This window comes from Giraffa tippelskirchi, chromosome 2 (genome assembly GCF_054371585.1).
Source record: "Giraffa tippelskirchi isolate mGirTip1 chromosome 2, T2T-mGirTip1v1.2.pri, whole genome shotgun sequence".
Taxonomy (NCBI): domain Eukaryota; kingdom Metazoa; phylum Chordata; class Mammalia; order Artiodactyla; family Giraffidae; genus Giraffa; species Giraffa tippelskirchi.
Genome location: NC_137276.1, coordinates 24,758,803 through 24,775,717, shown reverse-complemented (window position 1 = coordinate 24,775,717; position 16,915 = coordinate 24,758,803). Strand labels below are relative to the sequence as shown.

At 39.3% G+C, this 16,915-nt stretch overlaps 1 protein-coding gene and 1 long non-coding RNA gene across 7 annotated transcripts in view; both read left to right on the top strand.

The window, feature by feature from the left end:
* The window catches only part of LOC145539478 (uncharacterized), a 702,259-nt gene that overhangs the window by 118,706 nt on the left and 566,638 nt on the right, over positions 1-16,915 (top strand). The window lies entirely within an intron of this gene.
* On the top strand, positions 8,270-15,329 carry LOC145539479 (uncharacterized). Its single transcript, XR_014077855.1, has 2 exons — positions 8,270-9,338; positions 13,743-15,329. It is a non-coding gene; the product is annotated as an uncharacterized LOC145539479 (long non-coding RNA).

Sequence of the window (16,915 nt, the reverse complement as noted above, 5' to 3'; positions counted from 1 at the left end):
CCACAGATGATAGTCAATACATGATTACAGAAATCTCTAAGAAATTGGGAGAATTACTGGAAGAGTTGGCACATAGCAGAATTTCACCTGGATTCAGCCTTAGCACTAAATTCCTTGGGTTTAAAACTCCCCCATGTAAGGCGGGGGAGGGAAATAGGAAAATGAATATCAAGCAAAAAGTCTAGGGATTGACAAGCTGGAATCTATATGTCAAAAGTCAAAATTTAGCCTTTAAATAAAGCTGGCAACATTTGTGACCTTAATTTGAATTTTTATTCCTGAGAATAAAAGATTACTAAAATTTAAGGGAAAGATGGTATAGAGAACAGGACTTCAGCCTGAATCTATTAAAACACTATGGGATCAGAAGGAAGAAGACACCACTCTTGTTTCAAAAATCTATCAATTCCTATTCTAAATGTCAGGACACCAGCCATGACTTTGGAAAGATAGCCTGTCAGCAGAAAAATAGTGGATTTATGGATCTGAATAGTACAAAATGTTTATAACTGGAGTAAACACAAGATAAAATGGGAGTTTATGAAGGGATTTATGTAAGCTCTGCTAATTGTGTGATCATTGTTTAATTGTCCTAAGTGAGTGCTAATAGGTGTACATCAAGATTGTAGTGAGTTAGACATTTTATAGTCTATGCTTCATCTACTTGTCCTCTGCCTGTTGGCTATAAACTCAACCACTGACCTTCTTCATACCAGAGAACCCACATAAGGGAGTTTGCTGTTGAGCAAATATCAAGGTTTTTTTGGTGATGGTGACTGAACTCCAGTGTTGAGGAGGGAGGATTATTATGTCTAATAAAGCAATATGTTGAGCAAATCTTGAATACCCAAACATCCATTAGAAAATTGGCACAAAAATACGACTTGTACTGTATGTCAGCAGTTCCAACTCTCTGCCCTGGCATATGCACCTTGCATAGAAATCTCTTTCCAAGGTGGACACAATGAACTCTGATGGCAGGATCAGCTATCTTGGTAACAGAGCTAAGTGGCAGTGTCATGGATGAGGTAGAGGGAACTGAAGCCAAGAAAACCCCAGAACTCATATTAACTCACATTAACACCCAATGAACTTTGCTGGGTCCTAAACTTCTTAAAGGTTGGTAGAGCTCATACACCCTATCTAACCAAATTCTAGATTCTCACATCACTAGCCTAATTTTAAAAACTCTCTGGTGTGGATTTGGCAAAGATATATGAAGCACCAGGTAACCACATCTGAATGTATCAGTTCCTGCTTGTGGTAGTTCATTTGCTACTTAAAAACCCTTGGAGTTCCTTGAAGTTTGCATTATTGATGAAAGTTCAGCTTTTAACTAACTGGCTCAAGGATATAGATGAATATGCCACAGAGTGCAAACATGTCTCACTGTTTATACACATTTATTTGTAAAGTAACTTAACTGCAGACAATATGACACAGACATACATCTTCCTTTGTGCCATTTTTGGAGTTGTTCCTTCATGTCCAGAATACTTGCACTGTCTCTTTCTAGTGTAATAAAGACTGATCTTCACCATTAAGGCATTGTTCCCTTGCCCTGGAACCCACGGAAAACTCTCTCTTGAACATCGACCACTGACTACCTTTTATGGACACTCAATTCAGTCAAATGTTTAGATCTTGTTTCCCCATGTAGAGAAGGGCCAGTTGTCATTTCTCTGTAGCTCTTTATTCATCTACTATAGGGCCAAATAACTTGGATACATTAAAAGTATACTGAATGGATACCTGCTGAATAAATGAATGAATGATGATATGAAGTAACCACTAAGGAGGGCTCTAATATGCCTTACTATTGTTTCTATACGGAGAAGATGTTGTGGTCATTTTAACTTTGTGATCCATATTTCTAGGGTAGAAGATGTAAATGATAATATTTGATTCTGGTAGCAGAGTTACTTTGAGGCATCCATTTTGATGGCTAAAACCAGGTGTCTTAACATTCCCCAGCTGTACCCTGCAGCAAATGCCACCATGAGAAGGCTGATGGGGACTGCATTATGGAAGTGTGTTATGAATCTTATGCTCTAGGTGTCTGCCAACCCCCATTCCAACACACACACATGCACTTGCCACATACACACACACGCCACATACACGCCACACACTGCCCTATGATTTAGTTTGTGGCTTGACATTTACACAGCAGCTGATGTGCTGTAAATAGACATGCAGCAACAGGGCTGGCATACCAATGGACCCAGAGGTGAGACATCTGGTAAAACAGATGCAGCGTGGCAGGGGGATGCAGACTGCCCAGAATGTGCTCATCTTCCAAGATCAGTGCCAAGGGTCTGACCAGCGCCTGTGTGGGCATTGTGCCTTCCAAACAGATGGGAATAGATTTGTGCAATAAGAGTATATGGAGAAAGTTGTCAGCTCGCCTGTAAGTTGGAGGGGGCTGGTGACAGAAAAGTCAGAGCAGCCCTTTTCTTTTAAAAGTCAGCTCTTCACTGTCACCCGGGCCCCACACATTCATCATGCACTGTCAAGCAATTTTTGCCCAAGTTTCACCACAGCAGAGTGAGCCTTTAAATAAATGCCTTACCTTGTTCACAGAGATGACAAGAGGATTAATTAGTTAATGTTAGCAATGCTCCTACAAGATCAATGGATGAAAGAAAACTCACAAAGTGCGTTATTAATAATAGAATGAGGTCACACTCCATGAAAGCCCTGTAAAAAGTCCCATTTACAGGATAGAGCAGGCATTTTGTATTAAAGTCCCACTTTTTATTGAAATATTTAACAAGCATAATGTAATGTAATTTGTGTTCTTAACTAGAAAAAAAAAAGTATATACAGGAGAAATGTTGGGGGAAAAGCAATGAATCCACTTGTTTTTTACTTCTGTGTGGTTTAGAAGCAAGGTCATTTTTCCCCTGAAAGGATAAGCTCACTTATTCATGGCTTTAATACACTTAATCTTTTGCATCCATTCAATTAACTTCTATGATACAAAGAACTAAAACTAACTGTAAGGAACATTTGAATTTTCAGATATGTGAAAATAAGGTGTTAGATGTTTTTCTGTAAAATAAAAGCCCTGAATAAATATAAATCTCTTATTCTCAGGTGCATTTGGCACCAGAATGAGGCAAACAAAGTCATGTCCAAAGTGGAAGTCTCCAAGGAGTCTGTATTCAACAGGAGCAAATGTGAAACAAAGAGCAATGAACTTAGATACAAGAATTTGAAACTGGCATAATTTCTCCCACTGAAAACTCTCTTTACTTCTAACTTCCTAAGCCTCAACTTTCTATCAATGCTCCTTGAAGTTCATCCCTTCATCCTCCTTTGTGAGACAGACCAAATCATGTTAATCTAAAGCTGTCTTGCACCTTACATCCATTACCATATCTTTTAGTGTATTTACAATTTTTATCATTGTATTTTACTTAGGTTACATATACTTTGTTTTACCCAGGTGATCATAAATTCATATTCTCCAGAATCTCAACTACATTATGTTAATGTAGCATGTCCTTCAGCTAATACCTATTGATTGATGCTTAAAAACTAATAGAGATGATATAAATAAGCATTCTTAGTGTGCCAGCCATTGCTCTAACTGCTTTCATGCATTGTCTCATTCTAGTCAAGGCTGAGAAAACAGTAGCACCCACCTTGTGGAGTGTTGTGATGACTGGAATGAGACAAAGATGGTGAGTCTCAAACATGTTCAACCTAGTTGCCTAAACAAGTAGAGCTGGAAATGTAAGGGCCAGGAGTTGAATTCGGTTTGGTTGAATCCAGCTATCCACTATGTTATATCACCTCTAAAATTCTTCCATTCCCTGGAACAGTCCCCACCCTCTGACAGTACATCATTGAATGTTCAGTTAGAAAACTTTTTATTGCGTAATACCTTACTGATAAACTCCAGTTTCTAAAATTAAGAAATACAAATAGGTGAGGACACACTCTACTATTTGGCCAGTGAATATAAGCTAGACACACTGAGCACAAACACACAGAGGTCTAAGAGGGAGAAGATAGCCTGCTTTTTTTAAAACATAGTCTCACTCATACATTAAAGCACCCATGATGATGTCTCTCTCCGAGTCTTTTCAGTTACCTCTGCTCCCAACCTAGAATTCTGTGGGGACTAATTAGATATCACCCACGGAGTGTAAAGTAATAATATAATGATGATGGGCCATCTCTGAGCTCTTCTGCTATTATGAGATCATTTGAATACAGCCAACTCTATGGTCCAAAAGCAGTAAATAACATGCAGCCAAATGGCTTTGACATTCAAGTTCCAGGCATTCTAATGCATGGGATAATTCAATGCTCTCTAATGGCTTGAACTAGAGACTGGCTTTCTTGATTGACTCTCTATTAATGGTGGATTGTTCAGTTAGTTAACAGGATAAGTGCTGGAGAATGGGAAGTAAAATCATAATGGCATATGTTTGAAGAAAATGGCTTCTCTGTAGTAAAGATTTATAACCTTATGCATTCATTCATTCAGCAAACATTTTTTTCATCACTATCTCTGTACCAGGCATTTTAGGAGCTGCAGGTACTGACATAAACTATACAAATTCCCTGGTTACATAGGCTCTAGTAAACAAGACACAAAATGCATATATTTAGCTGCCTTACAGCAACCCCCTCTGGTATTCTTGCCTGGAGAATCCCATGGATGGAGGAGCCTGGCGGGGTATAGTCCATGGGGTCACAAAGAGTCAGACACGACTGAGTGACTTCAGCTACCTTATCATCTAACTTCAACTAGTGATAATTGCTGTAAAGAAGGAATACAATAAGAGTACAGAGAGGAGAAAGAAGGTGATAGATGGCCAGGAAAGGACTCAGAGAAACTGACATGAGCAGATACCTGAAGTTACAAAGGAGCAAAGAATGAAAATCTGTGAGAGGAGCTCCAGGAAGAGGGAACATCAAACAAAAAGACACTGAAATGGGAACAAAATTGATCTGTTTGAAGAATAGTAAACAGCCATGTTGGCTACTGTAAAAGGAGTGAGGAGGAAGTTCCAGGTGAGGAGAGATTGGAGAGATAGGAAAGGGCAAACCAAACAGAACCTTGGTGGCCATCTTTAAATTTGAATGTGAAGCCATTTGGAAATTTTAGCAAAGGAATGGCATGGTTAAATTTACAGTTAGACCACATTCACTGCTATGCAAATAATCTCTATAGGTTGCAACAAAGATTGGAGAGAGACCAGTTAAGGGACATGACAGATTTTGTTGTTGTTGTTTTTTAGAGTATTGTTTAGGGAGGTAGAAAGTGAGACTATTCAGATTCAGGATAAATTCTTCAAGCTACAGCTTTCAGGATTGGGGGTTAAATAGATTATAGTATTTGAGAATAAGAGTGGAATCCTATATTCAAGGGTTAAAAAGAGACTTAAAATGCTAAAATACCAGAGACAGTTTTCACAAATTGTTCTTTCTTCTCAGCCACATTTCTGTAGTTTAATGGACTATTCCCAGTGGGAATTCCTCAGAATAGAACAAAAAGCTTTTACTCTTTTAAAGCTCAAAAACTAGTGTGATGAAAAAGTCCTTGGGTCTAGTCATCTAGTCCAAGTTCTGCTGTTAATTATTACTGGTGACCCAGAACAGGCTGCCCTAACTCTCTGCTTCTCAGTTTCCTTTTATTTGAAAAGAGTAAGTGAGAAGCAAGAATTAGAAAATATCTAAAAATACTTCTATCTACATCCTTTAAGCAAATGTTAAGCTTAATAGGTTGCAGGTTTAATTTTAACATCAATGAAAGTGAAAGTCACTCAGTCGTGTCTGACTCTTTGTGACTCCATGGAATAGTCCATGGGCTTCTCCAAGCCGGAATACTGGAGTGGCTTGCCATGCCCTTCTCCGGCTTATCTTCCCAACCCAGGGATTGAACCCAGGTCTCCCACATTGCAGGTGGATTCTTTACCAGCTGAGCCCCAGGGAAGCCCTTCACAACAATAAGCAGCCTGTAATCAGATGTACAGTACTTTCTAAAACAGAAAATTATCATTGATGATAGTCCTATCACTAAAGTTAGAACAGATCCTAGAAGCTGTTATGGTTTGGCAAATACAATCTGAAGAATGAAAAGCTGTACCTATAAGAGTCCTGGAGAAGGAAATGGCAACCCACTTCAGTATTATTACCTGAAGAATTCCATGGACAGAGGAGCCTGGAGAGCTACCATCCATAGGATCGCAGAGTCAGACATGACTGAACAACTAACACTACCTATAAAGAGCAGAGTCAGTGAGTCTTTGAATTCTTCTGATGAACCTACTTTAATTTGGAATCTTTGCAGTGAAAATATTTCCCTTGAAGTTCATCCACTATAAGTACTAAATCTACAGAACTACTATTCACTCTTCTTCCTCCATAAATAAGTATTATTGGGATAGAAACATCTCAATACTAAAAATAATTGTCAAATCATACAGTTTTCAGTTAGTATTATAATGGTCAATGCCTTATATATTTGAAAATCCTTTACTTTTTAAATCAAGCATATGAAAATGAAAATAAGAACAAATATTCTAGATGAAAGAATCTCTTAAAAATTGGAACACTTCAAATCTAAAATAGAGTAAACTTTCGAGAGGGAATGTTAATGTTAACATTCTCTAATTGATCTTAGAGAATCCCTCAGAAAGCAGAGTCTGAGCCCAAGGCTTATATGTCACTAGTATTTTATTAAGAAATAAAACTAGAGAGACAAAGATGAGCAAAAAGGAGGGGGAGACCAGCAGGAGGGGAGGCCAATTCAAGGTGTTTATTGAGCTGGTACCACTGAAAATGACTATTTGATCTTCTGGAACTATGCACAGATAAGTTGCATAAACTTCATCTTAGGTGATTTATCTGGGGGAAGACTTTATCCATCAATGCCGGTACCCTATTGGTCAAAATTCATTGCATAATGTATTAACTCCTTCACATTCCTGACCTGCACAAACAAGGGGACCAAGTGAGACCCATCCCTCCATGTCAGTGGGAAAATCCTGGGGGAGAAGGGAGAGACAGGGACACAGGTGAAATGCCCTTGGGCTTGGCTGACCTTCAGGTGTAAAAACCTCCACAGCAGCAGCTGCAGGCACTGAGTGTCTGAAACAATGCATAAAAGGTGTCTGATTCAATATATTCCCCCATTAACTGTCCAAATGTAGACTAGAGGGAAGAATGTCTCATTAGCAAAACACACAAGAATGACTTAGAAGACTCAGCCCACAGTACAAGGAACAGGAGTTAACTATGTGATGCATCTACCAAACAAAACAAGACAAAAAAATCCCTTCCCTGTTGAACAGCATTAATAAGAGCAGAGTGTTGAGAAATTGGTGGATGCTAATACTATTCTACTCTGTACTATTCCTTTTCCACATAAAGCAGAATATGATCAAAGAAGGTGTGTATAATAACTAAGAAAACTATGAATTGTTCTTAGGAAAGAATCATAGATAAAGGAATAGGAAAATTATAGAAGAAAAAGAAATAACAGTGCTACTTATTCTATAGCCTAAAAAAGTTTAGTCACTCAGTCATGTCCGACCCTTTGTGACCCCATGGACTGTAGCCTACCAGGCTCCTCTGCCCATGGGATTTTCCAGGCAAGAATACTGGAGTGGGGTGCCATTTCCTTCTCCAGAGGATCTTCTGACCCAGGGGTTGAACCCAGGTCTCCCACATTGTAGGCAGATGCTTTACCATCTGAGCCACCAGGGAAGTCCTCGACATAGTTTGGCCTCAGGTCAAATAACAGGGAGGGAACACAGCCCCGCCCTTCAACAGAAAATTGGATTAACAATTTACTGAGCATGGTCCCCCACATCAGAACAAGACCCAGTTTCCCCCTCAGTCAGTCTCTCCCATCAGGAACCTTCCACAAGCCTCTTATCCTTCTCCATCAGAGGGCAGACAGACTGAAAATCACAGTCACAGAAAACTAACCAATCTGATCACAAGGACGACAGCCTTGTCTAACTCAATGAAACTATGAGTCATGCCCTGTAGTCCCAGCCAACATGGACACGTCACGGTGGAGAGTCCTGACAAAACGTGGTCAACTGGAGAGGGGAATGGCAAATCACTTCAATATTCTTGCCTTGAGAATCCCATGAACAGTATTAAAAGGTAAAAAGATAGGACACTGAAAGATGAACTCCCCAGGTCAGTAGGTGTACAATATGCTACTGGAGATCAGTGGAGAAATAACTCCAGAAAGAATGAAGAGATGGAGCCAAAGCAAAAACAACACCCAGTTGTGGATGTGACTGGTGATGGAAGTAAAGTCTGATGCTGTAAAGAGCAATATTGCATAGGAACCTGGAATGTTAGATCAACACAAATCAAGGCAAATTGGAAGTGGTCAAACAGGAGATGGCAAGAGAGAACATCGACATTTTAGGAATCAGCAAACTAAAAGACTGGCATGGGTGAACCTAACTCAGATGACCATTATACCTACTACTGTGGGCAAGAATCCCTTAGAAGAAATGGAGTAGCCATCATAGTAAAAAAAAGAGTCCAAAATGCAGTATTTGGATGCAATCTCAAAAATGACAGAATGATCTCTGTTCATTTCCAAAGTAAACCATTCAATATCACAGTAATCCAAGTATATGCCCCAACCAATAATGCTGAAGAAGCTGAAGTTGAACAGTTCTGTGATGACCTACAAGATCTTGTAGAACTAACACCCAAAAAAGATGTCCTTTTCCTCACAGGGGACTGTAATGCAAAAGTAGGAAGTCAAGAAATACCTAGAGTAACAGGCATATTTGGCCTTGGAGTACAGAATTAAGCAGGTCAAAGGATAACAGAGTTTTGCCAAGAGAATGCACTGATCATAGCAAACACCCTCTTCCAACAACACAAGAGAAGACTCTACACATGGACATCACCAGATGGTCAATACCAAAATCAGATTGATTATATTCTTTGCAGCCAAAGATGGAGAAGCTCTATACAGTCAGCAAAAACAAGACCGGGAGCTGACTATAGCTCAGATCATGAGCCCTTTATTGCCAAATTCAGACATAAATTGAAGGAAGTAGGGAAAACGAGTAGACCATTCAGGTATGACCTAAATCAAATCCCTTACGACTATACATTGGAAGTGACAAAAAGATTCAAGGGATTAGGTCTGATAGAGTGCCTGAAGAACTACGGACAGAGGTCCATGACATTGTACAGGAGACAGGGATCAAGACCATCCTCAAGAAAAAGAAATGCAAAAAGGCAAAATGGTTGTCTGAGGAGGCCTTACAAATAGCTATGAAAAGAAAAGTGAAAGGCAAAGAAAAAAGGGAAAGATATACCTATTTGAATGCAGAGTTCCAAACAATAGCAAGGAGAGATAAGAAAGCCTTCCTTAATGATCAATGCAAAAAAAATAGAGGGAAACAATAGAATGGGAAAGACTAGAGATCTCTTCAAGAAAATTAGAGATACCAAGGGAACATTTCATGCAAAGATGGGCACAATAAAGGAAAGAAACAGTATGGACCTAACAGAAGCAGAAGATATTAAGAAGAGGTGGCAAGAATACACAGAAGAACTACACAAAACAGATCTTCATGACCCAGATAATCACGATGGTGTGATCACTCACCTCGAGCCAGACATCCTGGAATGCGAAGTCAAGTGGGCCTTAGGAATCATCACTAAGAACACAGCTAGTGGAGGTGATGGAATTCCAGTTGAGCTACTTCAAATCCTAAAAGATGATGCTGTGAAAGTGCTGTACTGAATACGCCAGCAAATATGGAAAACTCAGCAGTGGCCACAGGACTGGAAAAGGTCAGTTTTCATTCCAATCCCAAAGAAAGGCAATGCCAAAGAATGCTCAAACTACCGCACGATTGCACTCATCTCACACACTAGCAAAGTAATGCTCAAAATTATCCAACCCAGGCTTCAACACTACATGAACCGTGAACTTGAGATGTTCAAGCTGAATTTAGAAAAGGCAGAGGCAGCAGATATCAAATTGCCAACATCTGTTGGATCATCAAAAAGCAAGAGAGTTCCAGAAAAAACGTCTACTTTTTCTTTATTGACTATTCCAAAGCCTTTGACTGTGTGGATCACAACAAACTGTGGAAAATACTTCAAGAGATGGGAATCCCAGACCACCTGACCTGCCTCCTGAGAAATCAGGAAGCAACAGTTAGAACTGGACATGAAACAACAGACTGGCTTCAAATCGGAAAAGGAGTATGTCAAGGCTGTATATTGTCACCCTGCTTATTTAACTTATATGCAGAGTACATCATGAGAAACACTGGGCTGGGATGAAGCACAAGCTGGAATCAAGATTGCAGGGAGAAATATCAGTAACCTCAGATATGCAGATGGCACCACCTTTATGGCAGAAAGGGAAGAAGAACTAAAGAGCCTCATGATGAAAGTGAAAGAGGAGAGTGGAAAAGTTGGCTTAAAACTCAGCATTCAGAAAACTAACATCATGGCATCTGGTCCCATTACTTCATGGCAAATAAACGTCGAAACATTGGAAATAGTGCCAGATTTTATTTTCTTGGGCTCCAAAATCACTGCAGATGGTGATTGCAGCCATGAAATTAAAAGATATTTGCTCCTTGGAAGATAATTTATGACCAACCTAGACAGCACATTAAAAAGCAGAGACATTACTTTGCCAAGAAATGTGGATCTAGTCAAAGCTATGGTTTTTCCAGTAGTCATGTATGGATGTGAGAGTTGGACTATAAAGAAAGCTGAGAACCGAAGAATTGATGCTTTTGAACTGTGGTGTTGGAGATGACTCTTGAGAGTCTTCTTGGACTGAAAGGAGATCCAACCAGTCCATCCTAAAAGAATTCATTGCTGAATACATTGGAAGGACTGATGTTGAAGCTGAAACTCCAATACTTTGGCCACCTGATGCAAAGAACTGACTCATTTGTAAAGACCCTGATGTTGGGAAAGATTGAAGGTGGGAGGAGAAAGGGACTATTGAGGATGAGATGGTTGGATGGCATCACCAACTCAATGGACATGAGTTTGAGCAAACTGTCAGAGATAGTGAAGGACACAGAAGTCTGGTGTGCTGCAGTCCATGGGATCCCAAATAGTTGGACATGACTGAGCGACTGAACAGATATAAATACTGGGAGCAATTCTAGTGGAAGATCATTGAGACTTTTTCTGTGAGGTACAATCTGTAGAAGTAGAAACAATTGGTTAAGTCATTGGAGACACAGATTTTTAGTAGTAATGAAGTCAAGTGAAAGTTGATCAGTTATGTCTGACTCTTTGCGACCCCATGGACTATACAGTCCATGGAATTCTCCATGCCAGAATACTGGAGTGGGTAGCCTATCTCTTCTCTGGCAGATCTTCCCAACCCAGGGATGATCTGGGGTCTCTTGCATTGGAGGCGGATTCTTTACCAACTGAGCTATCAGGGAAGTAGTAATAGCTGTTCCCATATTGAATGTGCGCCTTGGAATGAGGTAGAAAAGCACTATAAATGTTAGTGTACCTTAGGGGGGTGGAGAAACTGAAGGGGTTTTTTCAGTCATGAGGTATGTGTTTGTATATAAACTCTCACATTTCCAGCTGGGTGATGACTGACAAGTTGCCTGACATCTCTGATCTCAGTTTCCTCAGAAGAATAATAGTAATACTCTCAGGCTTAATACAAATATTATAAGATATAGGCTAGGAAAATGAGGAGAAGTTGCTTAAAGGGTACACAGTTCAGTTATAAGAGGAATAAGTTCTGAAGATCTAATGTACATGAGGGTGACTATATAAAATAATACTGTTTGCATATGTGAAATTTACTGAAAAATTAGATTTCAAATGTTCTCATAAAAGGTAACTATGTGAAATGAATAAATGGAAGCATTTCACAATGTATAAATATAGCAAATCATTACATCATATACTTAATTTTATTTTTAAAAAACTTTTTATTGTGATATAGTTGGTGCACAATGTGTTAGTTGTGGTTGTACAGCTAAATAAGTCACTTATACATGTAATGTATATACATTGTTTTTTAGATTCTTTTCCCATATAGGTCATTATTGAGTACTGAATAGAGTTCCCTGTGCTATACAGTAGGTCCTTATTTGTTCAGTCACTAAGTCATTCCCAACACTTTCTGACTGCATGAACTTTTGCACCCCAGAATTCCCTGTCGTTCACTATCTCCTGGAGTTTGCTCAGACACATGTTCATTTAGTCGATGATGACATCCAACCATCTCATCCTCTGTCACCCTCTTCTCCTCCTGCTCTCAATCTTTCCCAGCATTGGGGTCTTTTTCAACGAGTTGGTTCTTCACGTCAGCTGACCAAAGTATTGGAGCTTTAGCTTGAGCATAAGTCCTTCCAATGAATATTCAAGACTGATTTCCTTTAGGATTGACTGTCTCTCCTTTCTGCCCAAGGGACTCTCAAGAATCTTCTCCAGCACCACAGTATGAAAGCATCAGTTCTTTGGCCCTCAGCCTTCTTTATGGTCCAGCTCTGTCATCTGTACATGATTACTGGAAAAACCATAGCTTTAACTACATGGACTTTTGTCAGCAAAGTAATATCTCTGCTTTTCTAATGTGCTGTCTAGGTTTGCTCTAGCTTTTCTTCCAAGGAGCAAGCATCTTTTAGTTGTGTGGCTGCAGTCATGGTGTGCAGTGATTTTGGAGCCCAAGAAAATAAAACCTGCCACTGTTTCCACTTTTTCCTGATCTATTTGCCATAAACTGATGGGACTGAATGCCATGATCTTCATTTTTTTAATGTTGAGTTTTAGGCCAGCTCTTTCACTTTCCTCTTTCATCTTCATCAAGAGTCTCTCTAGTTCCTCTTCACTTTCTGCCAAGAGTGGCATGTCTGAGATTGGTGATATTTTCCCCAGCAATCTTGATTCCAGCTTGTGCTCAATACAGCCTGGCATTTCGCATGATGTACTCTGCACATAAGTTAAATAAAAAGGGTAACAATATTTTGCCTTGACGTACTTCTTTCAAAATTTGGAACCAGTCTGTTGTTCCAGTTCTAACTGTTGCTTCTTGACCTACATACAGATTTCTCAGGAGGCAGATCAGGTGGTCTGGTATTCCCATTTCTTTAAGAATTTTCCAGTTTGTTGTGATCCACACAATCAAAGGCTTTAGCATAGTCAATGAAGCAGAAGTAGATGTTTTTCTGAAATTCCCTTGCTTTGTCTATGATCCAATGGATATTGGCAATCTGATCTCTGATTCCTCTGCCTTTTCTAAATCCAGCTTGTACATCTAGAAGTTCTCAGTTCTCATACTGCTAAAGCCTAGCTTGAAGGATTTTCTAGCATGTGAAGTGAGCATAATTGTATGGTAGTTTGAACTTTCTTTGTCATTGCCTTTCTTTGGGATTGGAATGAAAACTTAACCTTTTCCAGTCAGGTTGCCACTGCTGAGTTTTCCAAACTTGCAGCATATTGAGTAGAACACTGTAACAGCATCATCTTTTAAGACTTGAAATAGCTCAGCTGGAATCCCATTCCGTCCACTAGTTTTGTTTGTAGTAATGCTTCCTAAGGCCTGCTTGACTTCACACTCCAGAATGTCTGGCTCTGGATGAGTGACCACACCACTGTGGTTATCCTGGTCATTAAGATCTTTTTTTGCACAGTTATTCTGTGTATTCTTACCACCTCCTCTTAATCTCTTCTGCTTCTGTTAAGTTCTTGCTGTTTCTGTCCTTTATTGTGCCTATCTTTGCATGAAGTGTTCCCTTGGCATCTCCAATTTTCTTGAAGAGCGAACATCAACACTTTAGGAATCAGTGGACTCAAATGGTTGGGAGTGGGCAAATTTAATACAGATGACCATTATATCTACTACCGTGGCCAAAAATCCCTTAAAAGAAACGGGTAGCCCTCACAGTCAGAAAAAGAAACCAAAATGCAGTACGGGGGTGCAGTCTCAAAAATGACAGCATGATCTCCGTTTATTTCTAAAGCAAACCATTCAATATCACAGTAATCCAAGTCTATGCCCCCAGCACTAATGATGAAGAATGTGCAGTTGAACGATTCTATGAAGACCTACAAACCTTCTAGAACTAATTCCAGAGAAAGATGTCCTTTTCATCATTGGAGATTGGAATGTAAAAGTAGGAAGTCAAGAGATACCTGGGAGAGTAACAGTTAAGTCTGGTCTTGGGAGTACAAAATGAAGCAGGGAAAAGGCTAGCAGAATTTTGACAAGAGAATGCACTGGTCATAGCAAACACCTTCTTCCAACAACACAAGAAATGACTCTGCACACGGACATCACCAGATGGTCAGTACTGAAAGCAGATTGATTATATTCTTTGCAGCCAAATTTGGAGAAGCTGTATACAGTCAGCAAAAACAAGACTGGGAGCTGACTGTGGCTCAGGTCATGAGCTCTTTATTGCAAAATTCAGGCTTAAATTGAAGAAAGTAGGGAAAACTACTATACCAATCATGTATACTCAAATCCCTTACAATTATACAGTAGAGGTAACAAATAGATTCAAGGGATTATATCTGGTAGATAGAATGCCTAAAGAACTATGGACAGAGGTTTGTAACTTTGTACAGGAGGCAGTGACCAAAACAATCCCAAAGAAAAAGATGTGCAAGAAGGCAAAATGGTTGTCTGAGGAGGCTGTAAGGCTATTTGTAAGAATAGCTGAGAAAAGAAGAGAAGTGAAAGGCAAAGGAGAAAGCGAAAGATATACCCAACTGAATGCAGGGTTCTAGAGAATTGCAAGGAGAGATAAGAAAGCCTTCTTAAGTAAACAATGCAAATAAATACAGGTCCTTAATAGTTATCTATTTTGTATATAGTAGTGTTGGACTTTCCAGATGGCCCAGTGGTAAAAATCCCCCTGCCATGCAGGAGAAGCAAGAGACATGGGTTCAATCCCTGGATCAGGAAGATCCCCTCGGGTAGGAAATGGCAACACCCTCAAGAATTCCTGCCTGGAAAATTCCATGGACAGAGGAGCCTGGCAGGCTATAGTTCATGGTGTCACAAAGAGTCAGACACTGCTCAGCAGGCACATCACACATGCAGGTGGTATGTCAATCCCAAGCTCCCAATTTATTCCTCCCCTCTTCCCCCCCTGGTTATATACTTTAAATATATTATGACTTTTTTTGTCAATTATACTTCAACAAACCTGGAAAGAAAACAAGAAAGTTGCTCAGTAAAGTAAAAAAAAAAAAAAAAATACACAATATAACATACGGCGGCATATGAATCTCTAGGAGTATTAAACATGATATACTGATATCAATATTTACTTTCATTGTTGAGAGCCAGGAAACATATTAAAAGAAAAGAATGGAAGGAGAATTTCTTAGGTTAGAAGGGTGAACTTTAGAATCCCACACATGGCTGACACTCCCAGGTCCATAAGTGGCATACACTTGATGAAGAAAAGTCTGTGTTATCCAGAACCAACACTCAATTAATGGCAAGAAATGCAACATTTTTAAATGGGGCTCATTTGAATGGAAAGAAAGAAGCTCAAATTGTAATGAGCCTCCAAGGCATTTTATAAAATTCTCATTAGAAAATAACACAGCCAACAGACTGTATGGGTACCAAATCTAAGAACAAATAACATGAATGAGATGCTAAATGTTTTTTTTGTTGTTGTTTAAAAGCATAAATTCAATTGGTCCTATTCCAAATTAAATGTAAGAGAGACTAACAAAATATTACCATAGTAGAAAACATTATTAGAAATTAAACAAATGAATAAACATCCTCCCCTCTGGTGAATATTTGTAGTAATTATTGAAAATTTTTGCCAGCATGTGGTATTTTAACAAACCTTAGCATTATTTGATGTGCAATTGTAAGTGAGCAAGCTCTGGGGTGTTGTGCTCTGAGAATTGGATGGTGCTCTGGCCTTGTTCCTAATGAGAGGTAAATAAATAATGTACAGCATCAATTTGGCACATAGATGAGCAGCTAAGGAATGAGCAGCACAAATAGCCAGCTCTTCTAGGTTGGGACAGGTGACTCCATGTGTAGCAAGTTTCTGGAAACTAATGAGAGATTAGGCTGTCTAACAACTTAATGAGGTGTAGACGCTTTAGAGGAGACATCACTGCAACTGGCCCGTTTGAGAAAAATCAGTATTTGTTTAACATCATTAAAATCAGCTTGGAACCAAAAAAGTTTCGAATGAGCTGAAATTTGTTTGATATCATCTAAAAACTAAGTCTTATATTTATCCAAAACCATTCATTTATCCAGAGGGCCAGCCAGCCAATCATTGGTCATTGAAAGCAGGGGACCCCAGCCTCCGGGATCTAATGTCTAATGATCTAAGATGGAGCTGATGTAATAATGATAGAAATAAAGTGCACAGTAAATGTATTGTGCTTGGATTATCCTAAAACCATTCCCCCATCCTAGTCCATGGAGAATTTGTCTTCCACGAAACCGGTCCTTGGTGCCAAAAATGTTGGGTCCTTGGAGCTTTTCTGCCTGGTTTCTGAATCCTGAGCCTCAGCTTAATAACAATATAACCTTGGGCACATTATTTAACCTTCCTAAGCTTCCTCAGTTTCTTCATGTATAAAATGGATCCCTCATAGATTCCCCATTATGAATTAGAGTTAAAATTTAAAACTCCTAGCAGTGGGTCAGGAACATAGTAAGTGCCTGGTTTTTGTTAGAAGTTTTTGTTTCATTCAAATTTGAATCACATGCCTGCTAGCCACTTGTATTTAAAAACTGTTCCCCAAAATCTTTCATCTATTATGCTTTCTTCCTCAGTTATCTTCCATGTTAAACAAGAGGAAATCACCCGTGCATTGAATAGTGCTGATCTCTAGAAAGCAGGATGGTTCTACAAGGCAGGATGGTTCTACAAAATGCAGCCCACAGTTTGAATCAGATTCTATTTTCTTT